General features: G+C 38.3%; 1 protein-coding gene across 2 annotated transcripts in view; it reads left to right on the top strand.

Moving 5' to 3' along the window:
- Positions 1 to 12,976, top strand: part of ZBTB20 (zinc finger and BTB domain containing 20) — a 395,593-nt gene that overhangs the window by 155,825 nt on the left and 226,792 nt on the right. Inside the window, exon 4 of one of the 2 annotated variants that reach the window (XM_026853082.1) lies at positions 6,243 to 6,306. The exons of the other annotated variant lie outside the window; for it this stretch is intronic. The gene's annotated coding sequence lies outside the window, so the exon portion shown is untranslated. The remainder of the gene's footprint in view (positions 1 to 6,242; positions 6,307 to 12,976) is intronic. 2 annotated transcript variants of the gene reach the window in all.

Raw genomic sequence — 12,976 nt, 5'->3', positions numbered from 1 at the left:
AAGGAAAAAAAAAAAAAAAAAAAAAAAAAGCAAAGCTTGGGAAAAGCATATTTGGTTCAGAAAGGCATAATTCTGTTTCTAAACACTTTGCTTCCCTCTTTCTGTGGTGCCTCTCCTCACTCATACCTTAAATCTGTATCTCACCCCTCTGCATTTCTTCGTCTGTGTCTCTCAGTTCTGAATTCATTATATGGAGTAGTGTAAATCAATAGTAAATGCTAACCACCCACTCTGTACTCAGTTACGCAATATCACATACCGTGTACACAGAGACAAAAGGGAAAAAGCACACACAGGCTTTACATTCAAAAGCTCTTGCATAATTTTGCTTTTCTACAGCCAAAAGGGAGAAGAGAAGAAAGAAAAAAAAAAAAAAAAAAAAAGGAAATAACAGATGGGGAGACTTGCAGTTTTTTTCCCTTTTCTCAGACTGTACAGAGGGGAGTTAGTTTAACATCCATGGTCATTTCTAATTGCCCCGTGCTGCAGATGAGCAAGGCAGACTTGCTTATGCTTTAAAATAAGACTTTTTTTTCCCAGCTTCCATGATGTGGTGCACTTTTCAGGTAATACGAGCAAAACTATTATGAAGTGTTTAAGGCTGAATTGGTTATTTGTTTAGTCTTAATGGAAAAAGGAAAAGAAAAACCACACTTTAACTACTCGATGCATGTTGCAAAGCGAAAGAGGGATAAGGAATAAGGGTGGTTGGATTGAATTCTCTGGCATGGTTTTGTACTTTTTTTTTTTTTTTTAATCCTTTTTCCTTTCTGAAAAGCGAAATATCTCTCAATGTAATATTTATGTAAAAAGCCAGTTATGTAACTCTCGCCTGCCTTTCGCTTTTGTTACCTCTCTGGACTGTACAGCTCTACTGTTTTTCCTCACGACAGATTGTATTAAAACCTGCAAATCCTGATGAAAGGAAGGAACGAGCGGGTGCCCACAGCACAGACTTTAATTTTGAGCCTGTTTAAGGACTTCAGGCTGGAAAACAATGGATCTATTTAAGATCTCGTTTTGGCCGGAGGAATTCTTATTGAGTATTTTCCTGTCACAGTGCGCTCTGGAACATCCCTGGCTTCTGCACAGTGTTTCTATCTCTCTCCTCCTCTCTCTTCTCCCCCTGCAAACTTTGGATGTATACAATGAAAGCTTTTTCCCTTTCCTCTGCTGACCTTAACACGAGTGTCATGTCGGTCTCTGTGTAACAGCAGCAAGTGCAAAAGCCCCGTGAAATTTTAAGCTGGGCTGAACTTTGTGTGTTTTTATTTAAGTGATTGATGTCCGTAGAGATCCCTTTGATTAGGATTGGTTGGGATATTTTAATTGATTTCTGTCAAATGCAAGCAAAAAATGTATAACCCTGCTAAAAGAATAAAAAATGAGGAATTTGAGGGAGTTCAAAATAGGCAAGAGGAGAGTCAATACTATGAAAAGTTCGTACTTTTTGATCACAGGAAGAAATTATTCCTGTACTTATTGCAACCAATTTATTCCTAGTTTTATCCTCTTGAGGATCTGACCTGTTTGTGGTCGTGAGCATTGTGTCGGGGTTTTATTTTCTTTTGCCTTTTAGAAATCATTCTTGTCTGCGTGCACATTCTTGGACAGATTCTTCCCTAGTGTAATGCTGCTAATTCTTCTGACATTATGTCAGGAGTCTATTAGGTCAATTATAAAGTTGTAGGGCTCGATTCTCAGTTATTTTAAAGTGTTTTTCTGGCATTGGAAAGGAGTCATAAAATGAGCCTGAGTGTGAATTATACCCACTTCAGGCATAATAGAAATAATAGTTAAAGCTGAAATATTTCAACAGTGATCCCTGAGACAGGCTTTAAATGAAATTGGGTTTTGTGAAAACAGGAATAATTTAAGCTTTATAGTATATTAAGTATTATAAGCTGTATATTTCACCAAATTACTGGGTAGTACCTATATATTCAAAAGTGTATTCAAACACCTGGATTCCCTGCCTGATTCTGAAACCAGCCCTTGCTTTGGCTCTGGGCAACAAAAACTTCTGCCTCCATTTTTGTCTCAGTACAGAATCGCTTAGGGATTATAGGACTAGATACTTGTGCCCTACAGAAATATTCTAAAGCTGTTTTGTTAATGTTTATAAATGCACAGGGAGAAGATGTTGAAATTATTTGGAGAGGTTAAAAAAATCATTTAAACTTCAGGCCAGCGTTGCCACAAAGACAAAATTGTGGGCACCAACCATATATAAATGTTAGCTGGAAATCAGAGAGGACTCTAGTCAGCAGAGGATTAAATTCTGGAAGATTATCCTATAGAAATAATAGGCCCTGGAAATACATAGTTGTAAGATGGGGTTGAATCAACATAGCAATAGCAGTTTGTGACATGGTTGCATGCAGTGGAGGAGAGTAACATCCTTAAGACCCCTTATCCTGGTGTCCCTAATAGCTGTCAACCCTTTATAAAATGCTTGGAAGATGTAGACTTAGTAGCTTTACAGAGAGCATGATAAATAATGATTCCAGTGTTTAACTTCATCAAAAGAGTGTTCATATGTATTTGAACGAAAATTACTTTCTGCCCATCTTCTCAGTATAGGTGTTTTTGTCTGTAGCAATTACAATAGAAGGCTTATTTGGAATAGGTGTACAAAACTGATAACTTTTAACAGTGGACAATCAAATTTCCCTCTTAAAGGCATCTGCATGCTTTTCAGTTAGTGCAAACTGTCTTTGCATGTCACTAGGTTGTCTCTAACTTCCTGAGTCTTCAGTCCCCAGCTTTGCTTTGTATGCTTGGGTGGACTTGTAACAAGGCACCAACCTTCCTTAATGGTCAAACACACATTTCATTATTTTCATAGTATTTCCTAATTAAAGAAGAAGAAAAACCTTGGAAATGCCTGCTGCTAAAAGTCTGGTTGTATATATGCAGTTGAACAGCAACCAGAATGATGGAATTTTGTGTTTGCTGCAGAATGGAAATCTAATTTTAATTTATGGAGGAGGGGGTGATTTGACTTGACCAGATGCTAGACATGCAACCTGTGAAACTTCTGTCTTCCTAAATTCATAGGCAAACAGGCAAAAGGGATGGTTTGAACAGTTTCTGAAATGAGACGTTAATATTCAGTTTTAATGAATAAGTCTTCATTTCACAACTTAAAAAGACTCTGATATTTTATTTTTAAACATAAGCTGAGTCCTGCCTCTATGAAGATTTGTGCCTTAGTTTTGTTAAATTCAGTTTTGTTATTTTAGAGGACAAGTTAAATATGAACCCCAAAGGTTTAAAAATAACAACAAAAAATAAAAGAGCTCTACATTAATTTTTACTGTTAAATTTCATTATTTTTCTTCCTTGACACATGCCTGGGGTTGGTATATTTGTAAAATAGCTAGCTAGTATGATTTTGCTATATCCAGCAATGTGATGAATTAGCTACAGTAGTCTTTTTTATCTAGTAAATTGTTCTGCAAGATTTCCTCCCTCCCTTCCTCAGAACGGTGTTTTTGGAACTCAGACACTTTGGTTTAAGTTTATGATAATTTTGTGTCCTTCACAATCAGTAATTCACTGCTAGTGCCTTCAGTAGTTTCACAGGTCTCTTTGACTTGCAGAAGTCCCTAAGAAAAGAAGAAGCAATATTTTTAGAGTAGTTGTAACAAAACTATCAGTCCTAGTCACACTGAATGTTCCTGCTCTCCTCATTTTCAAAATTATTATCTTACACATTCACAGCAAACAAAGCAGAGGGTTAATTTCTTACATCCAAAAATATGTATATTATTGTTTTTTGTTGTTAAACCCAATGTATGCGGGTGGGCCATGATACCCACAGGGAAGAACTGCTGAAATCCAGCAGTGCAGGGATGGGCACAGTGCTTAGAGCAGGGTCGACACCTTGCTCTTTCTTCTGTACAGGGGTTAATATTTTACTGTTGTCACTAAACAAAGAGGGCTCTGTTTGGGCTGAGTGTATAAATCAGCGTGAGCCCCACGAGAGGATGTACCTGCGGTCTGTCGTATCTGCTTTGGGCAAGGAGCACATCCTCATTTGCTAGTGGACATCTGGTCTCATCGCTGCCAACTGGGGAATACTGGTGGCTAGGGTGGGAAGGATGGGTAGGCTCTCTTCACCTTATTGATGTGGAGGCTTAAACCTACTCTTTAGGATGTGACCTTTATACCTGTACTAAAAAGAGAGCGGGGAACTAGATTTGATAATCTGGCAAGTGTGCTTCAGGGTGAAATCTTGTAAGCAGCTCAGTTGCTGTGGAGACTCAATTTGGGATATTATTTCATAATTTTGACGGAAGAAACCTCTGACTTATTTGGCTTTTAGGACACATGTTGAAACTCACCCCTTTAGGGAAGTTCTTGCAGAAACAAGATACAAGGAGAGTTCGTCTGTGTTAAACAGCGAAGAGGATTGTTTGTCCCCAAGTTTTATGCTGATTTATTTGTGACTGCTTGCAGCAGAATAGGTGGACTCACTGTTTCGACTGTGCTGTGAACAGGAGAACAACACACTCAGTTGATAATGTTTTAAATCACAATGAATAATAGTGCTCTTTGTGGAAAGACTGTGGAAAGGTATTAACAGAGAACAGTGCAGAAATCATCTGAAACCATCTTTGGCCATAGTTTTCACTACATGTATTTCTTAAACTATTTTTCTGCTTACACTTTTTATTAAGCATACTGGTTGCCTTAGGCCCCTTACATGACTTAAAAAAAAAAAAAAGACAAAGCTTCAGTCTTGTCTTCTGGGATCCATATGAAATGTACATTTCTGATTAAAAAGTGTCAGTCGCTGCTGAGGCTGGAAATGGTCTGTTCTGCTTTGAGGAAGAGAGAGGGAGATCCGTAATAGTTGCTCAGGCTGTGGTGTTTCTGAGAATCAGCTGTTTTCTCTTTATGCTGCAAAGATTAAACAAAGAATGTTAAACATTTCCCAATTTAGCATTTATAATGGAAAGCGGCTGTAGGGCCACAGCTCGCTGCTGCAAGGGCAGGCGTTCATATTAGGAGTCACTTAAAAAGGCTTTTATTTTCTTTGAAGGCCTATCCTTTCCTTTCCCAGACTGGATGCTGTGCTTTGCAGTCAGGTGGAGGCAGCTTTAAGTTTGTACTTTCATTTAAGTAGGAGCTAATATACTTTTGGAAATGAAAGTTAAAGCAGCTCAGCCATCTGCAAAGTGAAGGAGGCAGTGGGTTTCTTTACCTTTTCAAATCTCTACGGTTCTATTTCACACCAACAGGCAACCAAAAATTACCTTCCTTAGCTCCTATTAGTAATAATATGTAGTATTAATGATCTAATGTCTTAGCTTCAACTCTTCATCTCGCTTTCTAAAAGATACCTGTTGGCTGTGTTCAGTCGTCTTTATACTTGCATCCAGCTCAGGAGCTTTGAAGCAAAAAGTTTTAGTCTCGAGTGCAGCAGAACCACATTTGTTTGACCTACTGACAGCACAGCTTTTTCTATAGCTTTTCATTAGTGATTACGTGGAGCTCTGTGACTTTCTGTTCCTCGTAGTGAAGGCAAAGAATGCTTAAGAGTGACTGGAAAATGAAAAAAAAAAAAAAAAAGCAGGGGGGGCAGCATTTTGATGTCCTAGTGTTAGACACGCTTTTACTGTGGTTGTTTAGCAGCCTTTCTTATGTTGGAGTTTTACTTGAAGAGTCCATAGTGGAAACAAATACGTTGTTCAAATTTTCTTGGTTGAAGCTGAGAGGAGTTTCAGTTTTATGCAAATACATATTTTATTTCCTGTCAGAGTGAAATAAGTATTAATACAGTTAGTTTCTTAACAGATCAGCTAAAAATGTCCTTTGCCTGCCTCTCCACTGGCTAGTTTTCAGAAATTCAGTAGTTCTATGTCATCACATGGGGACAAGTCTAAACATCTTATATAATTAAAACATTTTCGGGGGGAAAAAAAAAAAAAAATCCGGTTTCTTGTATAAAATGTAAGCTCTGTAAAGAAATCAGCTATCCATTTTCTGCCTTCTCCAGCCTGCCTGCAAGTAGGTTTTGTCTAAACAAAATAGCCTTGCACTCAGAGCTCACAAACTTTTGTGTATTACTTAGATACCTAATTTTATTGGCCTCCTACAGTAGCTTAAATGTTTGTAAATGTTTGCCCACCTTTTTGTTTCTTAAGTGAAGCTTTTTTTACATTTTTTTTTAAATGAGTCAAAGTTTGATTTTAAAAAATATTTCAATCTTCTTGTGATTACATTTCTTACAGAATGTTGGAATTTTTGGACTGTGCATCTGTTTAGGCACGTGGAGAAAGACAAGACTGAGATCATGTAAGTCATGAAACTGAGGGTGAATAATCCATACTTTGTTCTCTCACCATTTTTATAATTTATATCCAGATGCAAGTAATAAACCAAAAAGGAAAAAAAAAATCGAGTTAGATTTTATTTTTAAAGTGATTAATGAAAAGAAAAGTTCAAATGAGGCCACAAATCCTGGTGGTGCACAATGGGTTGATTTATTTTGTAAATAGACCATGGATAATTAACCATAAAACAAAACTTTTTTTTTTTTTTTTTTTTTTTTTTTTTTTAATGACACTGGTTTCTTTTAGTTGCTGTGAGTTGCACAGAGGGATAACGACTTATTCACAACTGGTTGCAACTGGTTACGGCCAAGAAAGGAAAAATCCCCAAGCAGCTAGAGGAAAAAGGCAGTTAAACCCCCGCTACACTTGCAGTTTGATAGTAAGGCATTTACTAATGGCTACAGAAGGTGCAAAGCTACCTTTAAACGATAACAGTAGAAGAGTAGATATGTCCATACTCTGGTGATGCTTGCTATGTTATCCCATGCTTTGGCTTAGAACCCATAAGCAAAACAGTCCCTGCAGCTGGCCTTGTAGTTCACAATTTTGTATTGACTTCTAAATAGCATTAGTTTATGCTGTGTTACAAGCTTCCATGATGCCTGTCTCTTACTACTCTGGCACTGGGGGAAGAGTCCTCTGGGTAGTCAAAATAGTCTCACTTGCTGCCAAGTCCTCTTGTGAGCCAGAGAGTGATGGTATTTTTTCAGATATGTGATATGAGAAAACTGCCTGCCCGACGTCCCCCAAATTTGTCTCTTCATATTCCACAGTCATCTGTGGAAGGGATCTCTGATGCCCAAGAAGGAGAAGGTCCAATTTGTTGTGAAAGTACATTCACTACTAATTAAAACTACCAGCTGGGATTACAGCCCTGGAGACTGTAAATAAACTAGAGCATGAGATGTTCAGATGACAATATGGCCACTTTTGTGGTGGTTTGTATTAGTTGCCTGTCCTCCGATTTGCTCATCTCATGCCAGCTTATTAGAGTGAAGAGAGGGTTTATGTGGGTAAGAGTCAAGATGCAAGAGGTTCGATTTGCCACCCAGACACTGTCGATATGGACACCTTAGCTTGCTCTCACATGCCACAATGTGCCTTAGAATATTTTTGTCCATATATATTTAAGGTCTGCAGTTCAGACAGAGGTAAAATCTGATCATGCTGTGTTCGTGTGAGAGTTGGCTGTTGGCGCAGCTGTTCTGTGTCTCGCAGACAGTGACTCGAAGGTACTTGCAGAAAGCCCCCCTTGTTCCAATTGACAGCCTGGGCAGGCAAAGGTATGGGAAAAAATACTTAAACCCAGTACTGTTTTACATGTTTTGAATCAGTTTATCACAACAGTGTTGTAGACTGATGTTTGCAAGGGTTCTCCGTCCTAAATTGATTGGTACACTTGTGGTTTCTTCTGCAAAATGAAGTATGTATTTGGCAGCAATGTACTGCAGAGGCTGAGGAGAAGATCGTTTGTGTCAGACTGTCACCTGCTATCTGCATGAGCAAAGTAGATAACCAGGTATAAGGGCTGTGTGTTTTTAGTCTAGACCCCAGTTGCAAGACAGGGCCTTAGCACAACACTTTAAACCTAACTAGAGAACTGCTGAATTCCCACTGTGTTACTGACACTAGTAACTGCAACACACGGACTGCCACTTATAATCTTTTTTTTTTTTTTAGGCCAAAGAGTCAAGTTAAAATAGCGCTTAGTTTGAGCAAGAGTCTTCTGTTGTGGGTGGGAGTCATGCTGGGGGCCACATTAGCATTGTACTTTCAAATGACATTGCAGGGAAGACAAGATCCCAAAAGTAAGTTAACTCTGCAAGGCTTGGTACAGTTGTGGCTTCCCTCCGAGTCCTGTTGGAAGGGAAGCCAGCTAGGGTCCACTGTGGTAGTGCTAACTGGATGCATCTGTCCTGTGGGGCTTCCCTTGAAACTGCTCTTTGTCAGGCTTTTGCTTCTGGAAAATGTGGCAACGTATGGAGTCGGCTACGTACTGTTTATAAGTCAGAACTTGATTTTATTGACTAACTGAATCCTTGTATCTTGTGACAAACTTTTTCTGTGCTCTGCATCATGCCAAAGAGACAGGGGAGTGGTGTTGGCATATCTTTGTATGAATAGGTCTGTCATTAAATATTTGAAATAGAAACATCTGAAATAGATCTTGCCTGAAAAGAACAATGGTGCAACTAGAGAAAGCCAGTTTTCTCCAAATTAGCTTTTAGAGGACGGAGCTTTAAGCAAACAGGGGAAAAAAAAAAACAAAACAACCAAACAAACAAAAAAACCACCAACCCAAAAAAACCAACAAAACAGAAAACAACCAAAAACCAGAGACCAGGTATTAGTGATTAAAAACAACAAACCCTGGGAGGCATGAAGGGAGATGCAAGGAACAGTAAGAGAGGAGAGAAGAGGGGAGGGATGCTTAGCAGAGGGAGGGTTTTTTTCATTTGTTTTAATAACTAAGAGCAGCTAAGGGAGAGGGAAGCTGGTGGTAGACTACTGAGAGTCCCTCACTGGGAAGAGGCACTGTGTTTAGGAAACACAAACATTTCACCTAATGTGCATCTGAGCCTGAGGATCATTCACTGCTAGCGCTGAGGATGTTGAGGCATTTGGGTATTTTCTGTTTCCACCGAATCTTTATTTTCTGAAGAGTGCAGGAGTCAGTCGTCTTCCTCGGGCAGTTAGGCTCTGAAATCTTAGTGCTAGGAAGGAGTTGGACAGCCTTAGCTGAAGCCACACACAAGATGAAGGAGAGAGCATTCAACTCCTTTCAGATCATGGAAGGTGTCAGTACATGGGCCCAGTATGCAGAACAAAAATTTAACACTCTGCTGGTGTGCAGCAGGAAAAGCTGTTACACATAATTGTTTAGGCTTTTGAACAAACCTTTTGATTTCTCTCGTATGATAATAAACTATTTGTAAAGATATGCAATCCAAACTTCTTTTATATTAGCCACACTATCTCTTCCCAAATACCTCTCCCCAAATCTTAAAAGAAACCCACAGGTGAGGTAATACCAGCAGTTCTCCCTGAGACTTTCCCCAACCTTGCTTGGTGAAGTGTGGCATCCAGCGCAGTAGGTAGGCTCAAGTTCCAGTTAGAAAGTGCTTTTGTGGGGGACTAAGCAGTACAGCTGTTTGAATCCTTGGATTTCTGCTCCAAGCACTACGTTCAGAAATTCACTTTATAAGAAACAAAAATTATTTGATTCTTACTAATATTCTGTCCGGGTTACAAAAAACCCTTCACCGAATGACATGGGAGACAACAACTTCTCATAAAGCATCTCAGTGCTGAAATAGCCAGGGGATGCCAGTCACTGGGTGCTGTCATGGTTAAAGGCTTAGCTGTGCTTCAGCACTCCTTCAGGTCTTCCGAAGTGAATAGTTTCGTATGTTGGCACTCTTGCTGCTACCTGATCTAGGTGAAATCCTTGAATTCTTCCTGGTGTAAGCCAGGGTTTGTCTCACATCTTCAGTCAAGTTTCAGGTGACTTCATGGTATTTTGCATTTGATTCATTCTGAAATGTATGAGCAGTGATCAAGAGCCTTCTTAGCAGCTGTGGCAAATGGTTAAAGAAAAAGGAATTCTTCGATGTTAAATGCCTTATTAATTTCAACTGCTCTTACATTACCAGTTAAGTTTAAGGTTACAGGGACAGAGCAGAAACAACTAGCATTCCCCTCACTTCTCCCTCCAGATTCTTCTGTAGGACTCTCTGTGATTTTCAGTCTGCAGCTTTATCCTGCTCAGAACTGGTTTTGATACTTTCCTAAATGGCAATAGTAATTAAAGAGTACTTGACCCAGCAAGATGTGCCTTGGTTGTTACATAAATGACTGTCTGAAAAAGCCTCTTACCTTTCATACATTGGTAAGCTCTAATGAACCAGCTCCAATGAAGCTCCTTGGACAAGAACAACATACCAGCTGGATTATTAATAATAATTAGATTGTCACTGATCTATTGATAGCATTGCAGAGGTATTACAAGTTTCTAAGGCTCACTAAAGAGTACTGAAGGTCAGGACTAGAAGCACTAAAAAAATAGCTAGTGGTATTCTCTTCTTGTGGAAGTACTGGTTCATTACAGAAAAAAAAAAAAAAAAAAAAAAAAAAAAAAAAAAAAAATACTTATTTTCATTATTCATATTTCCAGATAAAGCTTTTCAGCATTTGTAAAACAGAAATGCTTTTGTTTCAAACTTTTCTTTCAAAAATGTAAGCTATGTTCTAATATAAAATTTAAATCAAAACTGAAAGTAACAATCAAAACAAAATTATTTTGTCAAAACAAAACATTCAATTGATTGAAATTATTTATTAATTTTTGGTTCATGGGCAACTTTGCAATTCAGTGTTTAATTCAACTGTGAAACTAAAGCAAATTTCAAAGTCTGTAGCAATCCTGTAGAGCAGGAATGTTGGGTTGTGTTTGAGTTCTTCTAGGTGGCGCTTAGGGGAGACAGAATTCTACTAAATCTGTTGTAAAAAAATCTATTAAATCTGTCATATTCTAGTAAATCAATAAAAATTTTTAAATGTGTGAGGACCCTTAGACTATACTGAGGTTTTCTTGTTATATTGGGACTTTCTATCTCTGTAACAGTTAATCAGAATCTGTCTCTGCAACTATATGTAGCTCATCCCTGGAAATATATTCTGGGTTTCTGCTCAGCAAATTGGGAAGCTTTTAATACCATTTCAGCTCCACTGGTTTCCTTCTCTGTGGGCTGGTTATGGACCAAACCTTTCAAATCCTGTGTGCCTATCTTGGTGCAATTTCTTGCAAAGCAATCAAACAGTTGAATATAATGATAGTGTAAAGCCTATACAGTTAATATTCATGTGTTCAATTCCTTTTGTTGCTTCTTGGATTTGATTTACAAGGGACCTTCCATTAGCAGGGACCTTTCAAGTTATTGCTTTGAGTCTTTTCTTAACCCGTATAATACCCAAAACATTCTCTTTTTTTTTTTTTTTTTTTTAATGTATTATAAGTTTTTGCCTCTCCATTGTTCCATTGTCATGTAGAACCTGTATACTTAAATATTAAAGTTCTGGCACAGTCTTGTCCAAGGGCCACAGTATGATATATGCCTTGGAAGCATATTACTTTAGATTATGGTTTTGGCTATGTTTAAATTCTTCAGGATTGGCCTAAATCTGTCTCAGCGGGAGCACCCTACAAAAGAAAAACATGAATTTAAGGGCAGTGTCTTTGACAAGTAGGGCAAGATTAAGAGCAAAGAACACAGGTAAGGATTGCCCTATTGCTGGAAAATGTGAGACATCTGACCTTGCCTCAACAGGGCAATGTTTCTTATTTTTTGAACAGGGACTGAGATACTAACCTGCTCATGTGATGGCTTGGTTATTGAGATCTGGCTTCCTTAAATTTGGCTAGAAAAAACAATGTCGTGTTCCTTAACAATACCAGCACTGCAACCTTTGTAACTTAGGGACAGAGCAGTCAACGTCCGATTAACCATTCAGGGGAAGCTGTGGCTTTGCAAACTTTGGGATTCTCACTCGAATCAGAAGCAAACACAAGATGACAAAGTAATACAAATTGAAAAGCTTTTCCATTCATTAGACTACCTAACCTTTTGCTTCTGTTTTTCAAACCTGCAAAGGGGTATTTTGTGATACAGAAAAACTGCTTTTAAATAAATATGTATTTGGACAACAGTGTAGTTGGTTCAATATTTCTCAGTTACAGGCCTGTGACAAGACAGGCAGTAAGATGCTTTGTCCAACAGCTGTCTCCTGCATTCATCAGAATTTTTTTACGTGCCTAAGCATGTAACCTGCTGTATCAGTATAAATTGAATTTAGTCTTAAAAAGGCTTATTTGATCTGAAGAACATATTTTGCACTGGTCTTGGACGTGAAGAGCTGGAATATTGATCTGTTTAGGCCTTAAAAAAAAAAACAAAACCCAAAACTCCCCCACCTCAGAGCTCTATAAATAAATAAATAAAGAAGTTTATGTTGTGGACATGCTCACAATATTTCCTGCATGCTAGTGGAGCAGCACACATCAAAAAGGTAATAATATAAGCAGTAAAATATCCCAAGCAAACAGAAAGCATCTGTAGATCTTGCCTAGCTGGCTAATATTACTGGGATGGTTGTTTTTAGCTTACTATGCCATTAATGCTTTGCAAATGTATATGTGCATGCTGAGGGTTGGCCAGGAGTTGAACTGACTTTATAGTGGTTATATTCAATTGCTGCATTGTGCCTGAATGCTTACAGACATGCAGGACAGGAAAGGTACTCAAAAAACTATTAGACCATGCAGGATCTGGTCTACCAGCTCTAGTCACAGAAGAATGTAATGTGCTATAAACAGGATGTAAAGAAACTTATAAAAGTGTTTGGAAAAAATCCTGAGATGCAGCTGAAGTGTTTGTTAGCTGGAGTCCCAGGATTGATAGCTTATGTCCCTTTTGTTGTGCTACTACCTTTAATAAATAGCACATCAAACTCAGAGATAGGATTTAACTGGAAAGATTCGTATCGCTAAAAACTTGTCCTAAATGTAAAGAGAAAGCTATTCTGCCTCCCGTTATCATTCAGTGCCTTTTCTTTCCCTCACTGTTTGTAACAGT

The sequence above is a fragment of the Athene cunicularia genome (genome assembly GCF_003259725.1).
Source record: "Athene cunicularia isolate RWA chromosome 1 unlocalized genomic scaffold, athCun1 chr1_part1, whole genome shotgun sequence".
Classification (NCBI taxonomy): Eukaryota; Metazoa; Chordata; class Aves; order Strigiformes; family Strigidae; genus Athene; species Athene cunicularia.
The sequence above is the reverse complement of the archived record's forward strand: the minus strand, read 5'-3'. Positions and strand labels throughout refer to the sequence as shown.